The sequence below is a fragment of the Diabrotica undecimpunctata genome, chromosome 6 (assembly GCF_040954645.1).
Source record: "Diabrotica undecimpunctata isolate CICGRU chromosome 6, icDiaUnde3, whole genome shotgun sequence".
NCBI lineage: Eukaryota > Metazoa > Arthropoda > Insecta > Coleoptera > Chrysomelidae > Diabrotica > Diabrotica undecimpunctata.
The window spans coordinates 95,376,962-95,403,321 of NC_092808.1; the positions used below are offsets into that span (position 1 = coordinate 95,376,962).

The following is a 26,360-nucleotide window of genomic DNA, read 5'->3' on the forward strand; positions in this document are numbered from 1 at the left end:
TTTGACTTTCTGTTTCAGCTATTCCTCTATGGTTCGTTTTTCCTTCGTGATAGTTTTTTATAATCTCTTTTTGTTGTTCTTCTAGGTTAACATCTTCCAATAAAAGATTGCACTTTACTAAGTCATATGCGTTGTGTTTAAAAGTTTTCCTGATAATTTCGCAAATTTCTGCAAAAATTTCTTCTTCTGCTTCAAATAAAATTGCATACTTCTTTTTCGGGTTGAGGTGTTCCTTAAAAAATTTTATGGTATCAGCTTTTAACTGATCTTTCGACAGCTGGATATGATAACGTCTTTTATTCGGAAAGGTTTGTATAATTGCTGGAGGTCGTGGATTGTAGTTGACGATTTTGATTATAATTTGGTTATTGTAGAAGTTAAGTGGTTTTTCCGAAATAGGTATACCAAGAATTGGATTTTCTACTGCTGTATGTATTGTTTCATTTCCGTCTTCGTCCATGTTTTGATCTTCGTTTTCAACAATGTCTTCTGGGATGTTTTCTGGAATTAATTCTGTTGCTTTTTCTTCTACAATCTCGTCGATTATTCGATCTGCATCTGGATTATTAGTCATTGACCATCCATCGTCTTCCATGTCTACTAAATCATCAAAGACTTCCTTAATTTGTGAATCGATGTCCTTAGTTTCCTTTGTGTGTATTTCGATTCGAGACAGTGCGTCCGCATTTGTATTAGCTTTGCCTTTTTTGTAAATTACTTCGTAGTCAAATTCTTCTAATTTTAATCTCCAACTCACTAGTTTGGAGTTGGGTTCCTTTAGGGAGAATAGATATTGCAAAGGACGGTGGTCTGAAAGTATTTTAAATTTTCTTCCAAATAGGTAAGGTCGAAAATACTTAGTTGCCCGCACCATTGCTAACATTTCCTTTTCTATTGTGGAGTACTTGGTTTCGGTTTCATTTAGTGTCCTGGAAGCAAAGGCAATTGGTTTATCACTGCCAACTGGTCCTTGGGAAAGTACTGCACCGATAGAGAAGTTACTGGCATCTGTTGTGAGGTTAAACGGTTTGGAAAAATCTGGATATTGCAATAATGGCTCATTCATTAATAATTTCCTGCACGTTTCAAAGCATTCTACGAATTCGGGTATATGTTCGATCTTTGCATCCTTTTTTAAGCATCTTGTTAGAGGTTTTGTGATTTTTGCGAAGTCTCGAATAAACTTCCTGTAATATCCCAGTAGTCCAAGAAATCCTCTTATTTCTTTCGCTGTTTTCGGTATTGGATATTTTTCTATTGCTTCAATTTTCGCTGGATTCGGTTTTATGCCTTCTTGTGTGACTACGTGTCCTAGAAAATTAACTTGTTTTTTTAAGAATTCGCATTTGTCAACTTGGATTTTTAGTCGGGCTTCTCTTAGTCGTTGAAATACTTTTGTGAGATTTACTATGTGTTCCTGTAGTGATGTTGAATATACTATTACGTCGTCCATATAGACGAGGCATATTTCTCCTTGAAGTCCCTTCAATACGTTGTCCATCATACGTTGGAACGTGGACGGAGCGTTCTTAAGTCCAAAAGGCATTCTTAAATATTCATAGTGTCCATTTTCCACATTAAATGCTGTTTTGGGAATGTCTTCTTCAGCCATCTCGATTTGGTGAAATCCGCTTGCTAAGTCGAGGGTCGTAAAATATTGACATCTTCCCAATTTGTCCAAAATATCGCTAATGTGAGGAATTCTGTATCGGTCGTCAATTGTCTTCTCGTTGGCCTTTCTATAATCTACCACTATTCTCCACTTTATTTTACCGGATGAATCTGGTTTCTTTGCCACGACCCAAATAGGCGAGGACCATGGCGATTGACTTGGTCGAATGATCCCTTGCTCTAACATTGAAGAGATTTGTTTCTTTACTTCTTCCTTGTGTACATACGGATACCGGTATGATTTCGTATATACAGGCTCCTCATCCTTGGTTCTGATGTGGTGTTTAACTTCGTTAGTAAAGCTGAGAGGAGTGTCTGGTTGGTGAAATATATCGGAGAATTTTCGGCATAGGTGGCGAACTTGTTCCTCTTCTTCTTCGTTAAGATGTTCGGTTTTAATTAAGTCGTCGATATCTTGTCTGTAGTCTGGTCCGGAGGTTGTTTCCATGGAATATATATGGAAATCTTGAATGTCTATTTTATTGCTTTCGAGTGGTTCCATAAGAGAAAGATGAATGGGGTCTGACGTGAAGTTGGCAATTTCGGTCCAGGCAAGGTGGTTCTCGGCGTTAGTAAGGGCTTCTCGTACTACGACGCCTTGTACTTTTTGGGTAGGAATAATGATGGTTCCTTTTTCTTCTTTGACAGGAATTTTCACTTGGCTAATAGAATTTGCTTCTAAATGAATGGAATAAAATTGTGTTTTATTTGTTTCGTAATATTTAATGGGGATTGTAGAATCTTTTGTAACTAGAAGCGATTTAGGGAAGTTTAATTGGGCTTCGAAGAGTTTTAGATTGTCGAGGCCAATAAGACCATCGAAAGTTTTGTGAAACTTAAAGAGGTAAAATTTCATTTTGCTGTCAGAATTAAATTCTGAAAATGATGGAATTTCGGCACAATGTTTTTGGGAATAGTTTTGAAAAATTGATGTGACGACAAAGGGTTCATGTTTTATGTAACTTGGAAAATATGAAGAAGCTATTTCTGGGTTAAGAAATGACTTTGTGGATCCTGTATCGATTAAAAGTCGTAAAGAAGGCTTAGAAATTTCGATGTAGGGTAGCTCCTTCTTGTCGGGAAATGAATGAAGTTCAATTACGTTCCGATTGCTTCTGGTGGGTCCTCTCGAAAATTTACGTTTTCTTCGTATTCGGTTGGTTGATTTTCATATGTATCTTGTAGAAAATTGTCGTAATCAGGTTCGTAGTAATCATTGTAGTTGGCATTCTCTTCTTGCTCATCTCCGTGGCATTGTATATTGTAAAGTTCTTCTACGGTGAATTTTGGCTGCGCTCGGTAATTTGGTGTAAAATTTTGACGGCCTCTGGTTGTGGTTTCTGATATTCCACTCATAGGTGTTGGTCTAGACTGTTTTGACTGTCCAGGTTTGGGTGCCCATACATTTGACTGGTTTTGGGTCCTGAATGCTGGAGGGTTTGAATTTTGTCTAAATTGATCGAAGTTTGTTGCCGATGTGGTTGCTGAAACTGATTCTGCGGATAGAATTGTCTCATTGGTTGCTGCCATCGTGGAGGTGCAAAATTTGTCTGTTGGTACAATGGTTTCTGGATTTGTGCAGGCATCTGCTGTCTCTGAGGTCGGCGTTCTTGATAATTTTCGCTTCTTCCTGATGTTGAAGGTTGACTTATTTGATTTTTTTGAAGATATCGAACATTATTTTCTTCCTGTACGTATTGTATTGCCGTGGCTAAACTTCCTGGTCTCACTGCTCTGATAACAGAGCCCATTGGTTCTCGTAGGCCTGCTCAGAATGTTGTAAGAGCTTGTTGACGGAAAAATTCTTGTTTGCTCCTTTTAATATCGGCATTTACGGTATGTAATTCTAGGTAATTATTAATACAGCTTAAAAGTCCCATGATTTTTTCGTAAAAATGCATAATAGATTCTGTTGAGCCTTGTCTTAAATTTACTAGATCCCTTGTAAGCGAATTTTCGTCTCTCTGGTCTCCAAAATTTTGAATTAATGCGTTTTTTATTTCATCCTGTGATGTGGGTATTAGTTAAAATAGTTAGGTAATGACTGTGAATATTGATTTACACGATTTTATTAAAAGGAAAACCATGTGTTACAATTTAACCTACATCTTACAACAACAAAACATATATATTATCTCTATGTCTCTTGTCACCGTTCACTCTCGGTGGACACTGTCATGGTAACTTCGGTGGTATTCAGCCATGGAGTGGTGTGGCTGTTACATCCTCCCCCTTTGCACCACCCTGGCGACTCGCGGGTGGGGCAACAGAGTCTAAGCAGGAATAGAGCTCTACAGGACAGCAATGACAACGTTTTGGTCGGGGTTGTCTACGTCTAGCAATAGGGTCAGGTTCAGGTTCAATTTGAGCAAGGTCATCTCCAACAGGGGGGCCCATTTCGCTATCGTCTAACCCAAGGGTCAAAGACTCTGGGCAGGAGACCAGTGGAGCAGGAGGGTCGGCTTCTGAGGATTTCACTGGACGACCTCTTCTACGGAGAGGTTGAACTGGAGCAGGGCACGGATCTTCTGGATCGGCATGGAAAGGCGTCAAGGCTGAGACATGATATTTTCCAGCAGGAACATCCGGAGTGTCGATGTGTGAAACTTCATAGGTTGTAGGGGACAGCATTTTGGTCACCTTGTAGGGTCCGTCACGACGCGGCGCGAACTTCGAAGTTATGGACTTAGACGCGTCACTTAGTGTATGCGAATCGACTAGCACAATATCACCTACTTCGAACGAAACCGAGCGGCGGTGGCAGTCTTTATACTTCTTACGTCTATCTTGGGATTGTTCATGTGTCTCGCGGGCTTCACTAAGAGCTTTACTCAAAGTTATTAGATAGGGCGTGATTTGTGGCACGAAGTTGTCCTTGGCTATGATGCTTCGAAAATCACGATTTTCATCATCAGGAGTTCGTAACTCGCGACCGAACGTGAGGTACGCGGGAGTGAAACTTTTCAGACCAAGACGAATGGTAATTATTTGTTAGAATAGCTAACTGAGTTTTAATGTCTCTATTTTTTTGTTCGACGGGGTTAGCTTCCGGGTGGTATACAGGTATAAGGTTCTGTTGGTACCCAAAGCAATGCGCCACTTGTTGCATTACCGCACTCACGAACTGAGTACCGTTGTCACTGACGACTCGACGAGGGATTCCGTATCGTAAGATTATGTTGTCTATGAAACACTTGGCGCAGGCAGCGGCAGTAGCAGATTCTAATGGGAATAATTCTACCCAACGACTAGCAGTGTCTTCCACTACCAGAATCCATGTATAACCTTGAGGAGAGAGGGGCAAAGGCCCAAATAAATCAATAGATAGCACTTCAAACCTCTGGGACTGAACAGGGGTTTGTAGGAGACCAGCGGGTTTGAGGTTAGAGACTTTATAGCGTTGGCACTCAAGACATTTACTTACATGGTCAGAGATAATTTTCTTCATTCCAGGCCAATAGTAGCGTTTTATTATTCTTTGATATGTCTTCTCCACTCCATAATGACCAGCAGTAGCGGAATCATGGTACTCATGCAGTATGTGAGGAATACGTGTACTAGCCGCTACCAATTGGGGCTCTTCTTCATCTACTTCAGGAGTATAACGGTATAATATCCCATTGTTCATGATATATCCTCTTTCTGCCCACCTCTTGAAATCTACGCTTGTGTCAGAAGAGAGATCTTCTAAACATCTAATAATCTTGGCAACATCTGGATCATTAAGCTGCTCTTCTCGAACATCAGCAACACTAAGAGTTGGAAAATCTACTCTTACTAGATGAACTTCAGCTATGATGGGAACTTCTGTCATGGGAGGCCTTGATAGAGTATCTGCGATTACATTTTTTCTTCCTGTGATATATTCTATTTTTAGGTCATATGGCATGAGCTCTAAAGCCCATCGAGCTAACCGTCCAGTAGGGGACTTTAAGGTCATTAGCCATTTTAAGGCTTGGTGATCACTTTGCACTATTGTAGTAGCGCCTTCTAAGTATCCTCGAAATTTCTTCACTGCCCAAACCACAGCGAGAGCTTCTCGTTCTGTAGTGCTATAGTTTTGTTCAGCAGGAGTCAGAAGTCTCGAAGCATACTCTACAGGTCGTTCGTTCTCTTTCTCCCCCTGTAGAAGACATGCCCCCAAAGCATAATTGCTAGCATCTGTACGAAGTATATAAGGTAAATTGCAGTCAGCTTGTCGTAGGATTGGGGCGGAACACAATAATTGTTTCAGACATTCAAAGGCCTCTTGTTGTTCTGCTCCCCAGGTCCATTTCACATTTTTCTTGGTTAAATTCGACAAAGGTTTAGCAACATGGGAGAAATTTTCGATGAATCTACGGAACCATGAGCATGTTTGCAGGAATTTTAGCAGTTGAGTAACATTTAGGGGTGGTGTCATGTTTAATATGGCAGATACTTTATTTTCACTTGGCCGGATACCCAAAGGTGAAAGGATGTGTCCGAGATATAGGACTTCCTCACAGGCGAATGAACATTTTGCTCTATTTAGACATAATTTAAATAGGCGCATCCGGTTGAATACTTGTTTCAAATCGTCTATGTGATCAGAGAAGGATGGGGATAATATTATCAGATCATCTAAATAAGCTAGGATAGTCAGATTTTGAAGACCAGCACGAAATTTATCAATCATCCTTTGGAAACTAGCGGGACTGTTACACATACCAAAGGGCATGCGTGTGTAACGAAAGGTGCCAAATGGACACACGAAGGCTGTTTTGTCACGATCAGCTGTTCGTACAGAGATTTGATGATAACCATTTTTTAAGTCGAGGGTAGTCATAAATCGGGTTTCCTTTGCTGCATGCAAAATATCTTCAATACGTGGCAGAGGATACTTATCTGCACGTGTTATTGCGTTTAAGCGTCGATAGTCTACTGTTAATCTGATACCTCCATCTCTCTTAGGTACAAGTACCACGGGTGAAGCATATGGGGACTCACACTCTTCGATTATGCCTTGAGCCAAAAGTTTATCTAATTCCTGACGCAGTAATTGCCTTTTGGGCTCTGACATACGGTAAGGTGGAACAGATATTGGTACATCATCAACCAATACAATGGAGTGTTCAGCATATGGAGTAGGGTCTATATTATATACAAATAAATCAGAATTTTCCTTAACAATGTTGCTAAGATTGGATCTTTCTTCTACGGATAGAGAAATTCCTTCATCTACTCGTAGTTCTAAATGAGCAAGAGTAACGCTATTGACCTGGCAAGGAGAGCTGACCTGAGCTGGATCTGGAGCAAATGAGTAGGGGATATTAGGGACATCACCATAAAACCATGAGTCATTAGGAATGTCTAGAATGATGTTAGCTTTTCTTAAGAAGTCTGCCCCCAGTAAGGTACGACTATTTGTGTGTGTGGGCACAGAAATTAAGGAAATGCTATGAGAGCGGTTTTGTAAGATAACAACTAAATCAAAGACCAAAACAGTGGTAGAAGTAGTCCTACCATCCGCTAGGGTCATGTCTACACTTTTTGTGGAAAAGGGTACCTCATCCTTCAAGAGGATATCTCTTAGCTGAGAGCCAGCAATACTGCACTGTGCTCCCGAATCAAGATAACAATGACCTACATGACCTTCAATAGTGACCTGAACAATGGGTTTAGTTGATAGGTTTGTAGCAAACTGTTGGTCGACATTAACTGTTTCAGCAAGCATAAATTCAGATACTGCTGAGGATTTACTGGATGATTTGCATTTTGGACAATTACTCTTAATGAATCCAGGAGTCTTACATCCATAACACGAAATCTGATTCGAAGTGGAAAAGGTTGGTTTAGTGCTAGTACGAGAAGTTCCTAAAGGTGGATTAGGTTTGGGCTCAACCGAAGATTTTCGAGAATCTGCTTCCCTGGTTCTGACTGCGGCCAATTTTCGACATTCATCCTTCACGTGACCTGGATTTTTGCAAAAGCTACACCGTACCCGTTTTGATTCGTTTTCGTTTTTAATGTTTATTTCCGGATTTTCATAAGATTCTTCAGTTTGCCTCGCTTCTTTTAAGAGTTCGCTAAATGTATTGATCTTATCACGTGCTACTTTTTCACGTATTCTCCTATGCAACAAACCGTATACCATATCTAATTGAGTGGCTTCGGTTAATGTATCTGCCGGTAACTGAGCTATTATCGCGCGCGCTTTGCATACAAAAATGTCACACGGAGTTTTAGCATCTTGTTCCGTCGAAAACAGTTCCCGATACACTCTGTAGGCTGGTTTTTGAGGTCCAAAAGTCGATCGTAATAAATTAATGGCGCTGGCCCACGTGTTTACCGTATTTTTAACACCTTGAAACCACGTGGCGGCGAAACCGTCTAGCAGCATGGGTATACCCTTTAATGCGTTCGCGTCAGATACGTGGGTGCACTCTTTATAGATCTCGACCGCATCTATAAAAGCTTTTACATCAGCCCCCTTTGATCCATCGAAGCGAGAAGCGCATTTTGCTAAATTACCTGAGTCCGAAATAGGCCTTGCTATTGTATTTAATAAGGCTTGAAACTGTTCGCTTGTTAAATTTACCGAAGACATTTCTGCTGATGTTGATTCGCTTGAACTAAAAACCGTCGTCGACCTAAGCGAATAACTGTGTTTATCGTTTGTTGCCGTGATTGCAAGTTTAACACAAAAATAGTAATAAAAATTAAAGGCTTACAGTTTCTGTTGCTTATTTCTTGTAAATACCCTTGAATGGAAGCTTGATATTCCCACAGGATGTTTCTGAATGGCCTAGTGGAAGATTGATATTCCCACAGGATGTTTTGAATGGTCTGTAGTGGAAGATTGATATTCCCACAGGATGTTTTTGGATGGTCTGTGCGGAGTTTCCACAGCAGTCACATACACAGTAGATTTATTGTTGTGAAGCACTAAACTAAGTGAAAATGTCCACTAATCACCTTACAATGGCGGGAGCAAAAACACTTTTTCCTGTTCACAATGAAACTTTACGATTTTCACAGTACGAACTACACTTTAAACTATTTTGCCCAAGTTGGGTGCCAGTTGTGATGTGGGTATTAGTTAAAATAGTTAGGTAATGACTGTGAATATTGATTTACACGATTTTATTAAAAGGAAAACCATGTGTTACAATTTAACCTACATCTTACAACAACAAAACATATATATTATCTCTATGTCTCTTGTCACCGTTCACTCTCGGTGGACACTGTCATGGTAACTTCGGTGGTATTCAGCCATGGAGTGGTGTGGCTGTTACAATCCCAAGTTTCGCATCCATATACAGATATAACTTCTTTGGCTCTACCTGTTAATTTACTGATAATACCATGAAGCAAAAATTTGTTTTGTATACTAGCTGCATTAAGTCTGTCATAATAGTGGTTTAGAAGTATTGTAGAAACTTTAATAAATTCATGTAATTCATTTGGATTTCCGTCAAAATTTGGAAGAATGCATAAATTTTTAACGTCAAATTGTGGAACTGCCATATTTTAAAAATTTTCAATATAATATATAGTCAATAGTCAAATCGGTATAGTAATTTTCAATAATCAATATATAAATATATAAATCTTAATCTACTTATTTTCTATCTATTAATCTCTATGTTTATTAATATATAGTATTTATTAAGCTATTCAATTTTGTCTAAATCTGACTCTAAAGTCAATCTAAGGACTTAGAGGAGATATTTTTAATTTACTTTAATCTTTGTTAATCTATTCAAATCTTTGTTTTATTTATCTTCTAATTTAGCTCTGATTCAATCTAAGGACTCAGAGGAGTCTGATTTATTAAAAATTCTTTCAAAATCTAATCTTCTTAATTCTAAGTAATAATAAAATCGCTTACAGGATAAAGACGATGCCGATGTGCATTCCTTTGCTCCTGAAGGCTTCTTCTAAATTCTAATTCTCTAATTCCCTCGGGTGAACTCTGCAGACGGTTTCCCTGGGGCTGGTTCTTGGAACAGTGGACAAACACTTAAAAGTGACGAGGATCTATAAAGACTCTTCCACTTCCGTACTGACTCTGCGCCAATTATGAATGTTCTTGGGAAAAACACTTTTTTAAAAACTGAACTTCACAATTAAAACTTTTATTTCGACTTACAAAGATTTTAGTAACAACAATAATAATTTAAATCATACTATATTTTAAATCAGACTGAAAAATATTGATTTTAACATGGTGTTTTTATAATTTATTAATTGCTGATCTTGCTGTTCAATACGTCGCAATTTAGTCCAGAATGTTCAAGCGGTAGCCCCGTGTTGGAATCCACGTGGTGGAACTTAAACGGGCTTTACACCAACAATAAATTCACGAAGAAATTCATGAATTTATTCATCAATTTCTGTGTCAATAAATTCGTGAATTTCTTGGATGTAAAAGTTTCTTTGACTTCAAATAAATTTTTACATCAAGTGTCATTATTTCAGTAGTACCAATGGTTTTATTATTGGATGTTATTTATTTTTGTTTGTTTGAATAAAGATATTTTGGATTTGGAAATATAATCAGAAAACAATATCGTTTTAAAAAGAAAATAGTAATTAAGATTGTACAAAAAATTATACTGAATTTGGTAAAGAGTAAGAGCTTGAATAAGAGGTAAAAATTAGTGGAAATTACATGTAATTAGTGAAAACTGTTGATTTTGGACACAGAAGATAATTTCAAATAACTTTAATAAGGACAACATAGCTAAAGAAACAGAAAAAGCGGTAATTTTATTTTTTTTGTATGATAGAACAAGAAAATCTAGCATTCATTACACACTAAAAATTAACTGCTGTTAGAAGAAATGTTAATCAATTCATTGTGACTTTTAGAATGACGAAAGCCTTTATTTAAATACAATACCTGCCTGCACCAAGTCGAAGTAAAGAAGAAAGAAAGGTACAATACTTTTTATAATCTTTTAACCACTATTCATAATATATTCTCAAGAGATACCTAATAAAAATAAATGGGTATGTTTATTGTTAGAATATTGAGATGTGTACAATTCTAATCAATAAGAGAAGTTGTAAAGAAATGAATACTTAAAAACAAAAAAAAAACGGAGATAACCAGTAATACTTTACCACTAGTTTGTGAGCTGATTCTTTACAATTTTAAATACTTTACATATTACAATTTGCTTTATTGAATAGTAGGGTAGGGTAGGACTAAACTAAATATATAAAAATAAAATAATTTTTAAATATAATATAATTTAAATGGTAAATGAAGAATCATAATAACAGGAATAAAAGCTAGTTTTAATATTTGTTATATACAAACAACTATTTTTTTCTAAATAAAAAATTGTATTTACAGATTTTATTCTTAGGATATGGAATCCTGCATTTTTAAAGAAAGATAGTCAACTTTGGAAGGAAACTATGAGTAATAAAGTATAAAAGTAAGAAGAATTAATAGGAAAGAACAAAATTAGTAGCAGGCCAAAGTCTTCATGTAGAAAAAGCGGAGAAGAGAACACATGTCAGAGAAATGGAACTGACAGAAGACATGAATTGAAAAGAAAAAGATTTATTAGGTTTAAAAATTAGATTACCTATGCAAAGAAAAATTTAATAAAAAATAAAAAAAAAATTATATGTATATTAATGATCCTTCTGAGGTTTTCCCATAACAAAAATATATTATAGGGCCCTCAAACATCTTCAACTTAAGTTCAATAATGTCTTTATTTAGCAATTCATCTTCAAAATTGTCTCTACTTTGATTTTTCAATTGAATCATTTCAACTGTACAGCCACTTCCATTGACTAAAATAAGAAACTTTCTTCTTCCATACACATTTTGTTACATATCTGGAATTCATTATACAAAATTTCAGGATGTCTTAGTGAATTGTTTCAGTGGACTTCTGAATGTGAATTTAAAATCTTATCAATAATATAGAACAATCCATATCTGGTTCTACAAAATAGATCAATGGACTCGATGCAAAGTTAATTTAACAATCCTATCAATAATACAAAATTATCCATACCGGTTCCATCCAATACTGGTTCAAAAAGAAAATATATCCAGCGAGTATCAGAATTTAAAATCAATCTTTGATGTATTTAGAGCATTTATTGTAAATTTTTAGAATTCCATGATACATCCTTGATATTATTTGGATAATTAATGATTTATAACTCTTTTTTGCAAGTTGCTGTTTTTAAGAATCATGAGCCAAATATGAAAACCTAGCTACTATCTCCATACTTTTCATTTTGCAATCTTATAATACTTGGCATTTCAAAGAAAACCATCCTTTCCTGTTTCAGAAATCAATAGCACCTTAAACTTTCAAGATGATAAAAACATTTACCTAATGACTAGACCAAGTAAAAGATAGGAGTGAAGAAAAAGGTAGAATTATATAATCTTTTATTAACAAATATTTAGGTACTATATACAAGGTGGTCCAGAATTATGTACATTAATTTCTAGAGCTCATAGTACGTCCAAAAATAAGGGTACTTCTTTATGTACACTTTTTTATAAAACTGAATAATAAGGGAGATACAACCCTTTAAAGGGGTGAATTGAAATTACTTATTTTTTCAAATATCTTCCAAACGGTTTTGAATACGGAGTTCATATTTTGGGAGTGATTATAAGACATTAGGATAATTAATTTCATGTCACCACCTACCACATCCTATATTAATACAGGGTAGTTTTGATACTACCACAGGGTAGTCTTTGATAGATAGATATCACCGTTTTCGATTTATTTAAACTCGAAGGTATACATGTATTTTATTGTAATTGTTACATTTCTTAATATTCATCAAGTATGCTTTGGAATTGACACTTGTGTTAGCAATAATATTACAAATTAATGGAAAACTTAATTAATACTTAACATTTAATTAATGGCGAAAATAATATTTCACAACAACTGTTCAAAATGTCCTCCATTTTGTTGAATACATAATCTAATTCTTTTATTTAGCGAACGCATTAATCCATTTAATGTTACTGGATCGTTTTGTAAATCGGTAAATACTTGTTCAATTTTGTCTCTTAACTCATTTACTTTATTAATTGGAGTGTTATACACTTTTGATTTCAAATAACTCCATACTGTAAAGTCCATTGGATTAAGATCACAACTACGAGCAGGCCAATGAATCGGTGCATCCGCACCCCAGCCTATCCACCTATCAGGGAAATGTTCATGTAACCACCTTCTACAAATTCTTGTGTAATGTGGTGTAGCACCATCATGCATGAAAAACATGTTTCTTCGTATTTGTAATGGAATATCTTCCAAAATATGTATATAATATAATATATTCTCAAAGCATTAAATAAATAATATTTGAAAAAAAGATGTAAGAAAGGGAAAAGTAAACAATTTTTTAATAAAACTAGAGTTTTCTGTCTCGAAATTGTATGTTTTTCCTAAAAAAAAATACATAATATTATTTTCTGTCTTTTATTATAGAATATTAATCTTACCTCTTTTCCATAACTATTACTTGAGACGACTTAAAAATGCAAAGTTCAATTTGGTTCAATAATCAAAAGCAAAATAATTATTATCCCTACTTCGCGCCAAATCTACACAGGTTGGTGACACTGAATTCACGTCCAATAAATGTGAAAATTAGAACATGTTCTATTTCGTCAATTTCTTCACGAATTTATTCATGAAGTTATTCACGGCAAAATTGGATGTCAAATTGTGCTTTACACACGTCAAATTTGACCTTGAAGCGACTTCATGAATTTCTTCATGAATTTATTGTTGGTGTAAAGCCCGTATTACTGGATGGTAGCGGTCATTGTACTGTAACTCGCATGACGTAGTCAAGAACGCTTATTCCCGCAACATTTGAATGTAGTTGTATAGGAAAGACTTTTAATTTTAAGTTTTTTTTTATATAATTTGGCTAATTTAATTATAGTAATTATAAAGAGATGATAAAATTATGTTATTATAATATTTAATCATAATTAAAATTTCAAAGTTAATTTAAGTTTATTGATTTTTGGTAGTTATTTTGTTAACATAGATATCCTTTATAAAACAAGTTTTAATTATCTTTTATTACACGTAGGTACAGGTTAATTAATAATATATAATAATATAATAATAATTATATACTCCAGAGTTCGATATTTCAGATGTTAAAAAAGTTACAAAAAAGTGGTAATGAAGGTACACAAAATGTGTACGATACCTACTGAACGACTGAACTAAACACAAAATCAAAATAAATAATGATGAAGTCAACTTTATTTATATCGAATGAGCTAGGTGGCCATCGAATATGAGTGTAGTGAGGTCACACAATATTGCACAACATTTTAAATGACATTATTTGTAATATTCACACATAAAATTATCTTTGTATTGTTTATAATAATGATGACATTATATGTATTTTAATAATGATAACAAGATTTAACAAAGAAAAATATCTTATTTTGGAAGATGCTAAATTAAGTTCCTTCGAAACAATTCTTATTGCAAATTGCATAGCAGGCTGAGGCTAGTTTCTTACTTAATAAATCGATATGAAAGAACCATTTGAGGTTTTATGACTAATAATTAATAAAAATAAAGATTTAGACTTACGTCGTTGATCTAGAAGTAGTAAGAAACTGCTCAACATACTTTTTGGACTCTCTGTGTTCGGCTCTTTGTACGCGTTTCTTTTGGTTGGTTAAAAGGGTAGCCGATTTTGATTTAGGCAAATAAAGACTAGGTACTGCCTCAGGTTTGAGTTTTAGACCCTTTTTAGAAACGTAATTTAAAAGTTCCTGTTGTAGATTTATTTGGTAATCTTCAGTTTTAAAATGTTTAGAACAAATTATTGCAGTATTCCAATTAAAATTATCCTATTTACAACAAGATATAATCCACAGGTTTCTGGTCACACTATCTTTAGGCAATGTATGAAGCCTAAAGATTTTATCTTCATTGTCACTATTGCAACAAGCAATTGCACAGCGCACTTTGAAAAAGGTACAAAACCAGATATACAATGCCAAATAAAAACCTTCAGTTTTACAAAAAAAATACTATACATTATAAATAAACAGTAACTAAACACCACAAGTTCACACAAGTCTCAGATACAATCGCGCCTTACTGGTAATTTTTTACGCGCTCGTCTGGGATACGGCCGCCGGTTAAATTTTACCCATCAAATTTTTTAAGCCCTTGCGAAGTGGATATTTTTACAAAGACACATAGTAAGCATATATCTAAATTATTTTTCTATTATAAAATAGATGACTCAGTATTGAGTTATTTTAAAATATATTTATTATCTCATAACTTGCAATTTGCAATAGTCACCATTGATAACCGATATTATTGTTGAACTTTTGTTTTTATACAATCTTTCTGTCTTGCCGGTGTAAAGTTGTCTGAAGTCGATATTTATTGTGTTTTGCGTTTGAACTAATTTGTGTCTTATTTTCATGTAAGTAAATTTTGCATATAATAATCGGTAGGTTATAATAATGTGTAGATTTTTTATTTTACTAAATTTCATTAACTCTATATCTAAAATACCATATTGAATTGTAAAACAGATTTTTCTTTATTGTAATCTATTTTGTTTTTATTTTAGTAAAACTGCTTGGAAGTGAGTGACAGTGAATCAGAATAAGCAAATCTACTACTATTTACCTATTCACAGTATTTCCTCTGCAGAAAATTTTTAAATTTCAACGGATTTGCATACAAAAAGAGTGCTTATATTATTAGTATATGTATGAAAACAAAAATAAATATTTCGCCTCAATCCCTAGAAAAAGTAAAGGTTTTACGCTACTGAAAATATATTTTTTATTCAATTATAACCGAAACAAAACATTAAAAAAAATTAGATCATTTTTTGATCATAATTTCAAAATTAATGTGTACGTTAAGCTGTAATTCGAGGTGGTTCGAGCGGTCTTGACTACTTCACACTCCTGGGCCAGCTGTCAAATGTCATGCGCAATATAATACCAAAGAATATAGACGCTTATATTATATAGCGTCTATATTCTTTGATAATACCTTGTGTATTCATTGTACCATGAACAGAATAAATAATAAAAATAATAATAGAATGATCACTCTGCTCGTCAAGATAAGTACGCGCATCTCGTTCGCGCAGATGGAATCAGCCATGTTTTAAACGGAACCAGTGCAGTTCAGTGAAATTTTATCTGGTGTGCATAGAAAAATTAACCCGGTGTAATTTATTTACGGCAACCATAGACATGATATGCAATATTTTATGTCGTACTTTTAGTTGAAGAATAGATTAAATTATTTCAAATTTACTAAATTATTAATCTCTAAAAATTTAAATTATGATTCTGTCGTAGCTTGTCACACATTTCTCATTCCGAGTCTGTGTTTCCGTTTAAAATATGACGATCGCGTGCTGACCATCGAGTTAGAATCTAACACACATCAAATGCGGCATCTGAGAGTGGGCATTCTGAATTGTTATTTATTCTGTGTAAGAGACATGACTTTAAAGCTTTATACTATATATAGCTCGGCGATAAAGAAAGCAGGCTATATGCTAACAAGCAACAACCACCGTCAAATTACATACTAACATTAATCGCATAAAATTAAAACGGGGGTTAGAAACTTTTTAATACGGTACTCGGTACTTTAATCTAAAGTAGACTTTACACATGATTTTATCATATGAGATTTGTTATGATTCCTCGTTTCTATGATGTTTTAAAAAATAGTGTTTATATTGCATGATAAGTTATGACTTATGATATGAGTGACAATGAGTGAGGTTTTATTGATTTTTTTTTGTTTATGGTCATAGGGATATTAGACATAGTATAGGTATCAACTATTAGATTTTGAAACCATTACAAAGTGTAAATACGAACTTAAAAGTTCTCTGCATTTTAAAGTTTAATTTCAGATAGTTTTACATATAAACTCAAGTTAAATTACACATTTTAAAGTTCTCTGCGAATTTTTATGATTTAGAAAGTGCTAAACACAGTTACATTCTATTACCCTAGTTTAATACATATACATTAGTACTAGTTTGGTCGTCGAAGCGATCGTCGAAGGCTCCATTTATGGAGTCTTCTAACGGGGGCGAGCCCCCCGATAAAATGCCAAGGGATCGGGATGCGATGGATGATTGCAGTTATGGTTCCCATGGATTTTCATCCCATCAGCTAGAAAACTCGATAAGTAGTCTTAATAATATTAATCATTTAAAAACCGATAAACAAATTAACTCATTAACTTCTAATGAGCCAGAAAAAAGCAGACCTGTATATTTATATGATAAAACTGATTTGGGGCCATTTCACATTTTTATTGAAAACAATGATAAAAATTTTACAGGCAAATTAAATGCAGTTAAGATAGGTGGAATATTATTTACCGTACACCCAGAAATTGATAATTATATTAAAAAAATTGATTCAATTGGACGCAATCGGATTAGGATAACATTTAGAAACTATGCTAGTGCAAATACCTTAATTACTTCTAAATTGCTTATTCAAAAAAATCTAATTGCATATATTCCGAAATTTCAATTATTTAAATTAGGTGTAGTTAGGGATATAGAATCAGATATATCAGAAGAATATCTCAAAGATAAAATAAAAGAATTTGATCACCATTGTAAATTCTCGGTGGATTATGTAAAAAGAATAAAGAGAAAAATAGTAACAGATGATAAAGTAGTTTTTAAATCTACAAAATCGGTAATTGTATCATTCAAATTTCAAAGTATACCAAAATATATCGTAATTAACCATGTTTTACATAATGTAGGAAAATGCCAACAAAAAGTAATTATTTGCTACAACTGTTATAGGTATGGACACATGAGTAAGCAGTGTAAAAGCAACCCTAGATGTCTTAAATGTCATGAGTCTCACCCTTCCGATTCTTGTTCTTTATCATCCTTTAATAAAAAATGTCTCTCCTGTGAAGGTGAACACTTCACTCATGAATGGGAGATATCTCCAGAATTCGACCGTCAAAAAAAAAATAAAACATTACATGTCTGAAAACAGCTTGTCTTTCAAAGAAACGCTTAAATTATTTCCTAAAATAACCTATGCATCGATAACAGCTAATAATTCCTCAATAAATTCACATCAAATTCCAATTATGAACGCTCCATCCTTTTCATATTCCTCTACTCAATTGTCCACACCCCCCTCACCCCCCAATCAGCTCACCCTCCCTACAGTTTCAAACAGATATACAATAATAAAACCTCCAAAATCCAAACGACCCCTCCCTTCCTCGCAAGACCCAATAGAAATAGAACATCAAAAAATAATAAAGTTAAACCCCATGTCCACCAAACCTGGCGGCATTTTCAATTCATCTTCTTATCAATCTACATTTAATACAGAACAAGGATCCAAAATACATGAATCTCCTAAAGAATTAACAGAACTAGTATCAAATATAGTTATAAGTATTATTTCTAATATGAATCACAAAAATTTTGAAATCCCAGAAAAATCAGTTTTAATAAATTTAATTCAAACAGTTTTAAGTTCTCTCTCATATAATAATGAATAGTTTGGTAATTTGTCAATGGAATTGTAGATCGGCTAACTCTAATAGAGAAAATCTTCTCCACCTACTAGAAGACCAGAAAGTTGATATCGCATTATTATCAGAAACTAGATTTAAACCAGAAAAATATATTAACTTTCACGGATATAATATTGTCAGAGACGACCGCTTTTCAGCAACTGTCGGTGGTGGCTCGGCAATTTTAATAAACTAAAATCTGTATTATGAGGAAGTCACCATGAAAGTCGAATTATTAAACGTTAATAAAGTAGCCATTAAAATTAAGTTTAAATCATTTACTGTCACATTTGTATCGATGTATGTTCCCCCAGGAGAAAAGTTATCGTTACAACAGTGGAACAATTTCATAACATCTATAGAAAGACCGTTCATAATAGGAGGCGACTTCAATGCTCATCACATTGCCTGGGGCTTGGACAATCATACAGATATAAAAGGCAAAATCTTAATGGACTGTATAGATGATAATAATTTGATATACAAAAATGATGGCTCTCCTACTTTCTTTAGGAACTTTTCGAAATCGGCAATAGATCTGACCATTTGTACTCCTGACTTAAGTCATCTGATCACTTGGAAAACACTTCAAGACCTATTCGGTTCAGACCATGCACCTATAATGGTCGAATTAGAGGATCAACCAACTCACATATATAACCCGTATTCACAAAAGTGGAATTTAAAGAAAGCCGACTGGAAATTATATGAACAATTTTCGGAAGATATCTTCTCTCAATCTAAAGATATAAATTCATATGAAAAATTTTTGCACACTCTAAATATAACTGCACCCTACTGCATCCCCAAATTTAAAATAAAAAAACCAACTTCCAGAGGAAAATACTGGTGGGATTTAGAATGTGAGGAAGCAGTCAGAAGAAGACGGGAAAGTTTTTGTATATTCAAAGATCATCCAAACCAAGAAAACCTACTTAAGTATAAAAAATATGATGCCCACGTGAAGAAGATCACTAAACAAGCTAAAAGAAATAGCTGGAGAGATTATGTCAGGTCCTTAAATAGGTCGGTCCCTATTAAAGATGTATGGTCAAAAGTTAATAGCCTAAAAAATAGAAAAACTAAGAACAAAGTTCCTATAATACTATCGGAAGCTTCATGGATAGAAGAGTTCCACCAAAATATCACTCCACTGTCTGCAGAATTAGTAATTCCTGACCTACAAGTGAATGCGCAATACGACTATCCAGAACAAATCCGCTTCTTAATCAAACCATTTTCTGGCACTGAACTTTACTTTTCGTTAAAGAAAAATTCAAATTCAGCACCAGGTGCTGATGAAATCCATTACTCGATGCTATCAAATCTTTCAAAAATTGGTAAGACTGTGCTTCTGAATATATACAATGAAATTTGGTCACGCCGCATAAAGATTTCTGACGATTGGCACGTTTATACTATTCTCCCGATCTTAAAACCCGGAAAATCGTTAAATAATTGTGATTCTTACCGTCCAATAGGACTGGCTTCATGTATACTTAAAACATATGAGAGACTAATTAAAAACCGTTTGGAATTTTGGTTAGAAAAGAACGACCTATTACCAAAAACTCAGTTTGGTTTTAGAAAAGGTAAATCCACACAAGAAAGCCTGAGTCACTTATTGATAAACATTTATGGTTCCTTTACTTATAAGAAAGCAGTTAGTGCTTTGTTTTTAGATATAAAAGGGTCTTATGACAATGTTAATCTCCACATTCTATATGCGAAAATGTTGGAAATAGGAATACCTGAAACTGTAACATGGAATATCATTAATTTGTATGTTAATCGATCAGTACACGTTAGATTAAATGGAGATAAGTCTAACACACGGTACACATCTTTGGGACTACCACAAGGTAGCATCTTGAGTCCTCTATTACATATTCTGTATACTGCTGATTTAGAAAATAAACTTCCTCAACATATAAAAATCTTACAGTATGCTGATGATGTTGCAATCTATGTAGAAAATAAGTCAATAGATAAATGTAATGAGTACCTTAAATCAGGATTGAATATTATAGAAAAATGGGCGACGGATAAGAATTTAATAATCTCGGAGAGTAAATCAACCATTGTTACTTTTACCAGAAAACGATATTCTCCTCCAAACCACCTACAATTTGATAATTATAAAATTCATTATAAAACTTCAATAAAATTTCTTGGCGTATTCTTAGACTCAAAATTAAATTGGAAAGAACACACAAATTATATATTGCGAAATACGGAAAACGCAATGAATATCATCAAGACTGTAAGTGTCAGTAACTGGGGAGCTGACCCAAACATCTCAATATTACTGTACAGAAATTTAATGAGATCGATCCTAGATTACGGATCTATATTTTATGGCTCAGCATCAAACGCTGTACTCCAAAAAATCGAAAGTATAAAAAATAAAGCACTTAGGTTAAGCACTGGTTATCTTCGTAGTACTCCCATATTGGTCATGGAATGTGAGCTTAATGAACCTCCACTTTCATTACGCAGAGAATTCTTAGGTGAGAAATTTATAGTTAAAGCGGCAGTTAACAATAAACTGTTGTTGAGTAAAATTGTACAACTAACCACTACATACCTAACTCATCATTACTGGGAAAAAAAGAAGCAGCTTTTAGTTGTGGAAAGTTTTCTCAACGTTTCTAGTTACATTGACGACATACACCAAATGGAACAAACCTCATCTCGAAAATTAAACTATGAAGATTATTTATCTCCATTTAACTGCCATTTAAGTAATATTCTATATATCTCTGACAAAAAAAACAATAAAAAAAATAATAAAGAATAAAAAAAATGGAGAACAAAATAAAAAAAAATAAAATAAAAAAAAAAGTTACTAAGAAGATCTAAACCTCCGAAGTGTCGAATCGGGTTTATGTCTTAGCGTAGTAATAAAAAAAATAAATAAAACAAAATAAAAAAAAAGTAAAAAAAAAATTAAAAAAAAAATAAAAAAAAAAGATATAAAAAATACAACAGCAAAAACAGAGTAAACTAGTAAGTAAGTTTCTAACATTCCATGTCTTAAGTCTCAATACAATAGTTTTAAATTTAAATACTAACAATATCTTGTGTAAAGAGAGAACTCAAAACAAATTGACTGGCCAGTTGGTTGTCAAAACCAGTGCCAATAACACACACACACACACACACACACACACACACACACACACACACACACACACACACACACACACACACACACACACACACACACACACACACACACACACACACACACACACACACACACACACACACACACACACACACACACACACACACACACACACACACACACACACACACACACACACACACACACACACACACACACACACACACACACACACACACACACACACACACACACACACACACACACACACACACACACACACACACACACACACACACACACACACACACACACACACACACACACACACACACACACACACACACACACACACACACACACACACACACACACACACACACACACACACACACACACACACACACACACACACACACACACACACACACACACACACACACACACACACACACACACACACACACACACACACACACACACACACACACACACACACACACACACACACACACACACACACACACACACACACACACACACACACACACACACACACACACACACACACACACACACACACACACACACACACACACACACACACACACACACACACACACACACACACACACACACACACACACACACACACACACACACACACACACACACACACACACACACACACACACACACACACACACACACACACACACACACACACACACACACACACACACACACACACACACACACACACACACACACACACACACACACACACACACACACACACACACACACACACACACACACACACACACACACACACACACACACACACACACACACACACACACACACACACACACACACACACACACACACACACACACACACACACACACACACACACACACACACACACACACACACACACACACACACACACACACACACACACACACACACACACACACACACACACACACACACACACACACACACACACACACACACACACACACACACACACACACACACACACACACACACACACACACACACACACACACACACACACACACACACACACACACACACACACACACACACACACACACACACACACACACACACACACACACACACACACACACACACACACACACACACACACACACACACACACACACACACACACACACACACACACACACACACACACACACACACACACACACACACACACACACACACACACACACACACACACACACACACACACACACACACACACACACACACACACACACACACACACACACACACACACACACACACACACACACACACACACACACACACACACACACACTTGCGTCAAATACTTGCCAACTGTTGTTGCCAAAACATCCGTTCTACCATACCATCCGATTGCGGATGATATGCTGTAGTTTTTGTTTTCTTCAGCCCTAGTCTATCACATATCCCTTGGAATAGATCACTTTCGAAGTTCCTGCCTTGGTCACTATGGATCTCCAAGGGCACTCCAAATCGGCTGATATATTCTTGGATCAACTTATTTGCAACGGTGGCGGCCTTCTGGTCTGGAAGTGCGTAAATCTCGACCCACTTCGAGCCACTTTCTGGAAATGGCCCAGCGATGTCCAAAGCTATTCTTTCAAATGGGCTTCCAACATTATACTGTCTCATAGGAGTTCTCTTTTTTCGGTAAGGCCCGTTACTGGTAGCACAAATAGTACATTTCTTACACCAGTCTTTTACGTCGTCGGAACTGTTCATCCAATAAAACCGTTCCCGAATTCGCTGAAGGGTTTTCTTTACACCAAAATGCCCTCCGGATGGACTGTTGTGTAACTAACGAAGTACTTCGGCCATTCTGCTCTTTGGGATCACCAACTGTCTTCTCTTCTCTAAACCGTCATCATTTTCCAGTACTCGTTTGAGCAAGCCATCTTCCAGGATAAATGAGTCCCACTGGGCCCAATACGTCTTAACTACTGAGCATAGGTTTGATATTTCTTGCCAAGGTGGTCGACGGTTTTCCTCTTTCCATTTTCGAATTTTCTGGACAACTGCATCTCTCTCTTGTTCTTCCTTTATCTTGGTAGGCGTCCAGTCGTCGTTGACCATCGTTTTTCTTATCACTGCTGCTTCTTTGGATTCCGTTTTGTTGCAGTGGGAACACTGCTAGACATGGCCTTCTAGAAAGAGAATCAGCGCAATCTTGGAATCGTATTCTTGGAGTCGTTTGATCCATCTGGCTATCTGACCCTGGACATCTGGATTCTTAAACTGCATTAACCACTTAAGGGCGGCATGGTCGGTTCGGACTCGTTCCTGTCCCCCTTGAATCTGAGACAGCACTCCTCCAATTCCCACATTACTTGCATCTGTATCTATCTGGATGAACTCTCCTTCTGGCAGCGGATAGCCTAAAATCGGTGCTGTTATTAAATGCTTTTTTAAGGTCTCAAAGGCATTTTAGCAGTCTGTATCCCAGCGGTAGTCTGTTGATTCCTCTGTAAGTCGCGTTAATGGCTTAGCGATATCTGCAAACTTCTTAATAAACCTCCGGTAGTAAGTACATAGTCCAAGAAAACTTCTCACTTGATGTTTGTCCGTTGGTACTGGCCATTCCTTAATGGAATCGATTTTTCCCTTATCCACGGCCACTCCTTCTTTACTGACTATATGACCCAGATAATTGACTTTACCTTAAAATAGCTGGCACTTCTTGGAGTTTAACATCAATTGGGCAGCTTTAAATCAATTAAAAACGTTTTCTAAATTCTTCAGATGATCTTCAAATGTCTCCCCCAACACGATTATATCATCTAGATAAACCAGGCATGTTTTTCAAGATAACCCTCTCAACACATTTTCCATAAGCCTCTTAAATATCGCAGGAGCATTACAGAGTCCAAATGGCATAACGTTGAATTGCCACAATCCAGATCCTGTGGTGAAGGCTGTTTTCTCTTTATCTACTGGGTCCATTTCTACCTGCCAGTATCCAAACTTCAAATTCAAAGTAGAAAACAATTTACTTCCAGCCAATGTGTCCAATGTATCGTCGATATGAGGCAGAGGATAACTATCTTTCTTGGTAACGTTGTTCAGCAAACGGTAACCCACACAGAACCATGTCGTTCCATCTTTCTTCTTAACCAGGACCACCGGAGAGACCCATGGGCTCGTAGAAGGTTTTATCACCCTGTCTTTCTTCATTTCCTGAACAATTGTTTCATCTTCCTCTCTTTTCGCCTGTGGTAATCGTCGAGCTGTTTGACGAATTGGCTTAGCATTACCAGTATCAATTTTATGCTTAACAACGGTTGTTCTTCCCGTCTTTCCTCCTTTCGGTACGAAAAAATCACGATACTGCCGAAGAAATTCCCTTAATTTCCTTTTCTCCATCATATAGACTGTCCTGCAACTGCAACCATTTGGTCAAATTTATCGTTGGAATTATCAGATGTTGTCGCCTGATGGATTATGGATGTCACAGGTACACAAGTTCCTACTTTTGTCTCTTTCTTGATGGTCACTGGGTAGTCGTTGACATTGATAAGTCTTACAGGAATTTCTTTAGCCGAAGTCGCCGATTCCTTTCCAATTATGATTCCACGGCCAACCTCATCGTCGTGGTTCCAAGGCTCCATCATAACAGGTGTCCCTTCGTCTACAATTCCCTGTAGTCGCGCTACTATGATTGTTTCGCTTTTCGCAGGCACGACTGTATCTTTCTTAATGGCTGCTTGCACAGTGTTGTCATTATGTGGATGAAGAAATACCTCCTCGTTGTCAACTTTGATTACCTTATTCTTAAAATCCAATTGGAATCCATGCATATTCATTACGTCCATTCCTAATATAACATCCTCTTCGATGTCAGCAACTATAACAGTATGGACGAACTTTTCTGCCCCAATTCCCAATTGTACCTGGATTTTTCCATGAATGTTGGCATTTTCATCTGTAGCGGTCCGAAGTCGCAACATCGTTGGTAACAGTTTCTTACAGCTGTTTATAACTGTCGGGCGTATAATGGTTCTGGTCGCTCCGGTATTCACCAACAACGTATGTCTTTTACCATTTATTTCTCCATCTACATATACACTATCTTCACGACATTTCAAAGAAGCTATTAGTATGAGAGGGTCTTTGGAAAAGTTCCGGGTCGAAGCTGCCCCCCTAAGGCCGACCCGTTCTAGATTTCCTGGTGGTGAGTTTCTTGATTTGCGTCGTACCTAGGGCGCTTACATGAACTTCGTACGTGTCCTATTTCGCCACAATTCCATCTTATGGTCTTCGTTTTCTTGTATGTCCTACTTTTCATCATATTGACGAGCTGGTCAAGTTTATCTTCATCCCCTTCCTCCCTTATAGTCCTAACTTTACTTTACCCGCCAGAGGCCTGCGTCGCTGACTCGTATTCGAGGGCGGCGGATCAACTCCAGCGTCTTGTGACGAGCTAATCGCAGTGTTCTCTGCATTTCATGATCACAAAGACCATCAATAAACGTTTGAACGGTCAATTTTTCCATCATGTCTTCGGGGGCTGTTGGATAAGCATATCGTACTAATCTGGCAATATCTACCTCATATTCTTGAAGAGCCTCACTTTTCTTCTGTCTTCGATTTTTAAGCTGCGACTGATATACATGTTTCAAATGTTCGTGGCCATATCGCATATTTAACCTCTTCTTCAGTTGTTCGAAATCATCTGTCTCCTCTACGGCTATGGTCTGAAGCACATCTAAGGCATCTCCTCGAAAAGCGATAGTCAGGTTTACAGCCTTTTCTTTTTCAGACCTTCCATTCGCTCTTGCAGCTGATTCGAACTGTTTCATGTAGTTGTTCCATGACGATTTTTCGTCGAAAGTTGAGACTTTCACATGAACAGAACCTCCACTTTCTTCAAATTTAGGCCGTATTTCCAACTTACATTTCGTATC

The 26,360-nt window shown here is 36.1% G+C and overlaps 1 protein-coding gene and 1 long non-coding RNA gene across 2 annotated transcripts in view; one reads left to right on the top strand and one right to left on the bottom strand.

Moving 5' to 3' along the window:
* The window catches only part of PIG-O (phosphatidylinositol glycan anchor biosynthesis class O), a 94,681-nt gene that overhangs the window by 41,521 nt on the left and 26,800 nt on the right, over positions 1-26,360 (bottom strand). The window lies entirely within an intron of this gene.
* Positions 10,140-11,230, top strand: LOC140442729 (uncharacterized). The gene is made up of 3 exons (XR_011951127.1): positions 10,140-10,401; positions 10,510-10,576; positions 11,013-11,230. It is a non-coding gene; the product is annotated as an uncharacterized lncRNA (long non-coding RNA).